Source organism: Cygnus atratus, chromosome 1 (assembly GCF_013377495.2).
Source record: "Cygnus atratus isolate AKBS03 ecotype Queensland, Australia chromosome 1, CAtr_DNAZoo_HiC_assembly, whole genome shotgun sequence".
Taxonomy (NCBI): domain Eukaryota; kingdom Metazoa; phylum Chordata; class Aves; order Anseriformes; family Anatidae; genus Cygnus; species Cygnus atratus.
In genome coordinates this window covers 181,238,656-181,247,442 of record NC_066362.1, presented here as the reverse complement: position 1 = coordinate 181,247,442, position 8,787 = coordinate 181,238,656, and positions in this window count along the sequence as shown.

Sequence of the window (8,787 nt, the reverse complement as noted above, 5' to 3'; positions counted from 1 at the left end):
CCTGCCGGCAGCTGGGCGGCTGTCTCCATCTCTGGGGAGCCGCCTCTTCTTGTCAGCAGCCAGGCACCACCGTAAGATCTGTCCCCTTCTGCCCCGTCCCTCTCTGCTCCAAAAGTTCTGAGTTTGAACTGAGGGCCCGTGGGTTTTGTTGCCTCACACCCAAGGGTACTGCTCAGCAGCAGTGAAACCAAGGCACCAAATGATCTCACCAACGGGGACGAGCGGCCCCAGCTGCTTCGAGTGCCCGTTTGCAGCCAAAGTTTGCGTATGGATGGGTGTTGCTCCTATCCAGAGTTCACAAGTAATGTTTAGGGACTGTTATGACAGGACACACTGATGTGGAATGAAATTATCCTCTTGTGGAGAGACTTCTAAAAGAAAATAATCCATTTATTTTTACACAAAGTTACGCATTTATCTCAAGCCACTATCATATTTATTTCCCAGATGTGTAGTCTGTGACTTAAATACATACCTATGGGTAGTATCCCCTCACACTTGCAAAACTACAAAAGGATTTGAAGAGGCACTTGCATTGACTGTTGTGTAAAAAAATCTTCCCCATTTCAGTAACTGAGCATGGACATAGCGTAAAGACTCAAGAGGAAGTAATTTTCTACTTTTTGTGTCCAAAATTCGACCCAAGCCGTCATTCCTAGCTAACTTCTGTCATCTATATGACCAAGAAAATAAAACTTCCATAAAATACGAGTCTCCCTGCCTCACCTGAACGCTGAACCCCAGCAGCAGGTTACAGCCAGCAGCCTATGTTGGGCTCCATCGCCCCCTGCCTTCTCACTTTCACTCCGTTTTGATCAACGCACGCTGAATATCTTTTCCATATGCTAGCTGTGGTCTGCGGTGTTTAAAGCTTCAAAGGCAGACTGCCATCTGGAGTACTGTCAAAAACATTCAGAGCAGCACTTGCTGAGGAGCCTGGAATATGTTCTGGAAGGGAAAGAGTAAATTCTTCATGTGCCATACAGATTTTTCAGGATGTTTTTAAACATTTTGATTTGAATAATCCAAATTGCTAATATTCTTTCCTTTTTATTTTATTTTTTAACACGTGTGCAGTTTTTAAACTCAGTTTCTAATTCAGTCTTTCTGCTGTCTGTAAATTTTGTTTGATGTTTCAGACGAGAAGGAATATGCATGTGTGTGCGGCCAGTCTAATGAAGAAAGGTCACAGCATTTCACCATCAGAAGGACACCACACAGTATGGGACTGCTCAGTTTGTGCCGTGTCCCATGATGACATCATTCAACCCTTTCTTTGAACACCGGGGAGCTCCCTGTGTCTGGTCCTGGTTTGTGCAGGTAGCCTGGCAGCAGGAATTCAGCTCCAGGCAGTACCACCGGGGAGGAATGGTCATGCCAGAAGCTCATTTCATATTGATCATTTAAGGTACCAACTGGTAGAAGTGGATGTGCCATGATTCTGCGTTTGCTTTGAATGAAATTGGTAATAAATCATGCTTGCTAATAAAGAAAATAATACTATAAAGAGATCACTGATGATAAGGAAGCTGAGAGGAGAGGAAGCATGCTGCTAATGACTCCCTGCTCTGAAAGTTCCTATGAATTTCCAGGACTGAAACTCAAGTCTCACTTGCTGCCTACGTTTAACATCTGAAAAAAATTTATATTGGTGAGCGTTTTGCCAGGCTTTTTTTCCTCTATGAACACATTTTAAAAAAAATTAATCACTGAGAAAAATGTCATTCCTCCATTGTAATACAGAGGAGAAATAAATTCACAAAGCGGGAAAGAGCCTGAAACATGCAGCAATATGCTTTACTCATATTGCAGTACTTTGCACTTACTATGCTGCCTTTGATCCAAGGATTTTAAAGTATTTTACAAGTTATATGTGATCTTTATTTCCTACTTTTGATGAAAAAGGCTTCATTTGTCCTCATTTTTCTGCCAGAGTAAACTGAGATTATTCTTAAAGTTTAAAGCCAGAAATGAGATCAAGACTGCAACTTGGGTCACAGTGTTGCCTCTTCATGCCTGCTTTAGACCCATCTCCCCTTTGTGTCAACATTTCCAAAAGGGGATACAGTCCAAAAATAGTGATTAAAAAACACAGATCATCTCTATGATTACATGATAGAAATTGTAAAGAACCCAGAGAACAGAAGGATGAGCGCAGGATAAATACACAGAGTACATTATTAAACCCTTTGAAGCATACTGGATTGTGTTTGCACATAACACACCTGCTGTGATGCTAGGGACTAAGATCTGTCTTTGTTAACACGCCGTCCAAATTTCATCAAGAACATATTTTTCATTAAAATACTTCAGCAGAGCTGATCTCTGAGGCATCTGGTTAGCAGCAGATAAAAATATCTGGTTCCTTGCCATTCAAGTTGGTTTCCCCGGAGAGCGAGAAACTAATAACAGAAGGGACAGGAGAAAGAGGGAGCAAATGAATACTCATTCAGCCCAGAACCATAAAGTTGAGAATAAAATTAATTTAGACACCAAAGGATGCAAAGAGAAAGTGACCTTTAATTGCTTATCTGTAGCACTAGCAGCAGGTGTGATAAGCAACGGGGAGAACACAAAGTGATGACGCTTGAGCATCCATCGGGCTGCCTGACTGAAACGTTCAAGGCAGTCATCACAGGGAGGTCAGGCGAGGAAAACGATCCTGGCCTGTTAAAACAGGATCACTTGTCTTCCAGCTGCAGGTAAAATGTTTGCACGTGTAGCTACAGGCAGTGGCAGTGGGCAACTATCCTGCCGGGTGCCAGGGAAAAATTCCACCCGTGAGCTGAACATTGCCACTCGTCATCATTGACCTCAGGGTTGGACAGAGTGGTACAGGGAGAATGGCTGGGCCAGATCCGTCACGTAGACTCCTACCACCAGCTGAAACACATCTACCTGGTTTTACCTGAACCAAATTAAGGGCGTTTAGGTGAGGAGCACCGCTATCAGCTTGGCAGCGTTGGTTTTCAGCGGGCATGAGCTGCTGTGTTGGTTTTTGACTCTCTTCTTTTGTCAGCACAATTTGGTTGAGAAGAAAATGCCTTTTTTTTTTCTTTGGCATAAACCCAAGATCGTGTACTAGCACATTTTGACTGCACACCACCGGATCGGAAAGCAGCTGGCTACCAAAACACCTCTCCGCCATGTGTAGGGGGAAGAGATGCGACATGGTCTGTGTGTGTTTTCTATCTATCTGAGCAAAATATGCTGAAAGTCGGTTGTTGTGGATATTAAAGTGACCTCAAGCTTCCTAATAGGAGTTCTAATAATATCCCAGCTCAGGAAGTGAACCATGCAAACAAGACAAATCTCTATCTGCCCTCATCCGCACTGACAAAGAAGAATTAATTGTAAAACCCCAAAGTGGTGCTGGCTCCGATACAAGCTAGTAATCTGTCATGAATAAAGAAGGTAAGGTCCGAAACAGTAATGTAAATATGTGATGTTTTAGGGGGAAACTTCAGAAGGCTGGAAGCAGTGAGAAACTGAAGTATGTCCATTTGGGAACGATAACTCTAAATTACTCAAGAAAATTTCTCAAGTTATCAAAAATAAAAAATAATAATAGATAAATAAAGGTTGCACTGGTTAAAAGAACTAGTCTTGACTAGAGAACTGACACAAATACTAATAATTTAGCTATAGAAAGCATTTCAATTACATAAAAATAATGAGAAGAAAGGCAAAATTTACATCAATTGGAAGAAATCAGATGCATAAATCTGGTTAAGAACTCAAACGAACATGAGACCTGCAGGCAGCAGTGCTGAGTGATAAAGTTTTGCCTGATTTTAGTGTGCATTTTAAATGAAAGAATGGCAACTGTCCTACTGTGCGAAAGAACTGACTTGTCAATTGGAATGCAAAAGAAACACGGATGTTCAATAAATATTTCTGTTCTGTTTTGAGGGAAAAACAGATGATAGAGACATATTCCAAATACTTTTTGTTCCAATACAAATCTGAGAACGTAAAATAAGAGCAGCTCAAGCTACAGCAATTTAAAATCAGCGGGTCTGGATAAACTCGTCTCCAACAATTAGTAACATGGGTTTTCCAATCAATCAGCCTGGAAATGCTGCGGAAGTTTCAGACCACTGGAAGAATACTCACGTGCGGGGTTTTATTTTGGTTTGTTTGCAGTTAGACAGAGCAGCCTGGGCTGATACAAACCTGGTAGCCTTACAGCGAATACAGGCATAGTGATGGAAAAGCTGGTGATAAAAAAGGGGAGGACCACTGCCAACGCCAATTGATGAAGACTGGTGGAAAAGGTGTTTTAGTTAAAATTATGTTTGGTGAACAAAGGTAGTGATGTTTTGATGTAATAATGTTTGCATTTCCTTAGAACATTTGGCTTGACATTTCTACCAAGGAAATTTCTGCGAAATTTGCACAGCGCACATTAAAGGGATTAAATGTTGACTGACTGGTCTCAAAATGTCATTTTAATGTGTCATCTTCATACAAGACGTATTTACCTAAAGATCTAAGCATGGATTTAGCAATTTGAAACTTTTGCTAGAGACCTAAAAGAGGGCATAGCATCGTCCCTGCTCAAGTTTTCAGATAACAGACATATCGGGAGGACAAGTACCGATGACAGGTCACTACCACTGAGTGAGTACACTGAGCTTTAGCAAGCAATACAGATTTTAAAGTATCTCCCTTAAAATTACGTATCCAGGAACACAGAACATGCTTTACAGGACGTGCAGCTCTGTCCTGGGTACTCATTACGTTAAAAGGATTTGGGGATCAGGTTCTTGTTAACTAACCATGAGCTCCCACTGACACATCCAGTTAGTTTGTGTGGCTGCTCACAGGTTTTGAGCAGAGAAAGACGCTGGTTTATTTTTTTTGCCACTATCCCACTGAAAAATATTATGACCAAGTACAAAATACATGATCTAGGTCAAATCACTATGAGGAAACAGAACTTGCAGGAAAATCAGGGAGAGAGTAGTTTTCATTTTGATACCGGATCAATGATGAGGTTCTCAAGTGAAATACAGCAAGAGTTTTGCTAAGAGCAATAAGCATAACTTGAAGGACAACCAAGGAGGAAGCACGTTTTCAGGAAAGCTTCTGTGAACCACCAGTGATTCCGCAGGGCAGGCTTCAGCATGCTAAGCCCCGAGTCTTTCCACCTATGCTCTTTGTTAACAACCCCACTGTGGTTTGGGGCTCAGAGTTTTTATTCTCAGCTTAAGAAAAGGTCTAGCTTAGGACTTTCATTGGGAATGGGGGCTGCAGAGCACATAGCCCGGTGCAGCTCGTGCAGGGGACCACCCTCAAACCCCACTTTCCCTCTTTTTTAAGATCCCCATGGGGGTGAGAGCCCACCAGAAGGCTGCAGCCTGACTCACGCTTGCATCTGAGCCGTGCGGGTGGGGAGCGAACTGAGCAGGGACGTGGGCTCAAACACTTGTTCGATAGCATGGGCGTGCAGTCTGGGAGGAGAAAAAATTGGGGATATACGGCGAAAAATACAAATTGCCCCTGCAATTAGTACTTCAGCAATGGCGTTTCCTTTGTTCAGTTCTGATGTGCACAATTTATGTGGTTATTAGGTAGCTATAGAAGACCTTGGAAAAGGCAGAAAAGAAGAAAACGTAGAGGAAGAAGGACTCCAAATGGTTTATTTTTGTGGGGAACACACCTGTGATAGCAGATTCATTAAATATAACGTCCAGTGCCTGGGAGCTGAAGCTTAGCAAGCTCTGATTACGTGTACTGAGAGCATTTTTACAACAGGTAATAGTCACTGGAAAAATCTGCCAAGAGTTGTGGTGGGATTTCCCAGAAACCAAGGCCTCTTGTTTGTGAAAGAGGAGCTCTAGCTCAAACACAAATTAACTAAGAGAAGTCCTACAGCTTCTGGTACCCGAGAGGTCAGGATAGACGGTCATAGTTTCTTCTGGCCTTATAACCTATAAATGGATCACTGTCCCAGCCGGAAAATAAAATAAAATAAAAAATCCTTATCTTGGGCTTTCCCAAAACACTGTGGAAAAAACAATAGACAGGCAGAAAGATCAAAACCAGTCACTTTGCTTCACTTATGGCTCATTTAGTATTTCTGCTGAAAAGACCAAGACATTTTGGGATCTTATTCCTCACCACCTTTTAAGCTCTTCCTTGCCATCAGAGCCCAGCCCTACCTGAGGCACCTCTTTGCAGAGCTGTTAGCTGGTCAGCATCTGATTACAACGAAGGCTGGGTGTGAAGTCAGTGGGAGTTTTGCCCTTCCCATTTAATGGGTGGATCAGACCATAATATCTTTGCAATTTAAGGACACACCTCAAATTCTCTGTCGGATTTTAAGTGAAACTCAGGGGAATTGTGCCACATGCGCAACTGCCAAGTCTGGCTGAAAGAGCAGCTGTTTCTCATAGACAGTGTCAAATGCTGTCACGTTTAGGCAACATTTGAAATGAATTCTACCTACTTAAAATGAATCATGAAATTACCACAATACAAATGCCAAAGCAGCAACAGACAAATTTATTCAGTGCAGCCATGCTGGCGTTATAGTTCCTCCCATAAGAGAGTGCTTTCACACAGCGTGTATCGTCCTGCAAACGTTTTGGTTAAAATAACAAGTCCTGCCTTTGAGTTTCTGGGAGTATTCTGCACATGTGAATCGAGGGGCACAGGAGCACTGATTTCTTTGTTTGACTGTTGACTTCAAAGTACAAAGAGTGAAACAGCATTTAGATTAGATTACATCAGTCTCCCCCTTAACTTACTCCCTTGAGATCATTCTGCCATCTAAGTGAAAACGTCCAAGTATATAAAATATGTGAATTAAACAATGCAAAACGTCTGGATGCTCTGAACTCATGCCAAAAGTAGAAGCAAAGGGCTAAATTCAGAAGGGGATCATGAATATTCTGGCAGTACCAGCCCCTTTTACCCTCAGTTCACTGTCAGTCACCGCTGCGAGCATGACGGAGCAGGGATTAATGTTTTCCTCCTCTGGAAGAATCTGAAGTCACAGCACTTACAATCCAGAGGGAAAGAGGAAACCCAAAATCATACTTAGCCTTTGGTTTGGAGCTGGGATGTGAAGCAAGCTGGCTTCTATCAGGTATACCTCTCATGAGTGTGTGCTAACTAGCAGGCTATGGGGTATTCTGAAACGGAGAACTCCCCACTCTCTCCCAATTTTTTTTATTTTTTATTTTAAATACTCGAATAATACTTTAATTCCAATCCACAAAGAAAAAAAAAAACAAAGCCGCTCTTAAGCCTGCTGGCCAGGACACCTACCTGGGAGGTATGCCACTTGGGCTCAGCTCCAAAAAGTCTTTAAGTATCTCCTTAAAGTACAGGCAAACATCGCCAACAGGCATGCCCATTACATCCTTTTAGCATGTGTATTTGCAGCTTTATTGGGACAACAAAATGAGAGCTTAAATCTTAGTATCAGAGAATCATTCCGGTTGGAAGAGACCTCTAAGATCAGCTAGTCCAACCGTTATGCCAGTACTGAGAAGTCCACCACTAAACCATGCTCCTAAGTTCTACAGCTACAGGTTCCTCTTAAGACTTGTTCTCTAGAAGAGAGCAGAGGAAGACCTGACACTTGAATCCCTGAAGCACTGAGAATTAGGATGAAATGGGAACGGCTAAAATAGGAGAAACAACGTAATAGTCTGATTTGTGAACATAGCTCAGAAGTTGGGGAGGGCGTTCATACCCAAGAAAACCATTTCATATCAGGTCCACAAATAATTTTGCATCTGTCATTCCTGCCTGCTCAGCGTGTATGCTGAAAGAACTGTCTGGTTCCAAATGAAAGCACCCCAGCTTTTAGGAAGCAGGAAACTTCTCCTGGTGGCAACACGCTCCTGCTGGCTCCCACTACGGTCTTTACGAATTCGGTGACAATACTTCCACTAATTTTACAACACACACAGAATCAGGTCCTTTGGACAAACTGCAAAAGCTTAGAAAAACTGAGCATTGATGAGTTTAGCTAATCACTATATGACCAGCAGCAGTTATTAAAGATACACTCCTAAGGACTTCCGAATATGCATACATACACATGTACATAACACTTCAGAAAAAAGTTTGCACTTCAGAAATACAGCTCAGATCTGATCCACGCTTCCATAGGCTGGATATAAAGTAATTGTTCCTGAAAACAAAGGCAAAGGAGAAACGGAAGAGATGTACAGATTCCTGAGCAGCCTTCTCTTCCTGTCAGAGGCATAAAAAAGCCTGTGTTTTCAAATGATCATCATTTAAGACTGCTCCATAAAGGAACTAGGGCTTTTTGAATGGAGCTCTGTTACCAGCCTCTGTTCAAAGGACTGCATAATTGGACATCCTGGCAAAGCGAGATAGCGTTCGTGTATCATGGTATGATACAAACGTCCTAGGAACGATCAAAACATGTAAGGAAATGAGGTTCATACAAGCACCTTACATATTAAGCTGTAGTGATCTGTGAAAATGAGAGCTGCTGTACTCTCCTCTCTTCTATAATCCTGCATCAATGTAGTCAATAGTTAGTTTTGCTTTTGGTTTTGCTTTTTTTTTTTTTTTTTTTTTTTGCTAGTAGTACCAATGGAAACAGGACTGGGCACTGACAACTTCGGACAATCTGATGTGCTACCACAATATCACACACCCATAAATAATGCCACTATACTTGTTCTACTAGCAGCTGGCTCACTGTAGGTATCAGATACATGATTTCTGTGGCCCTTCACCTGGGAAAACAAATTTAAACGTGTCCAAGGCCTTTCCAATGCCAGCACAGGGTGTATG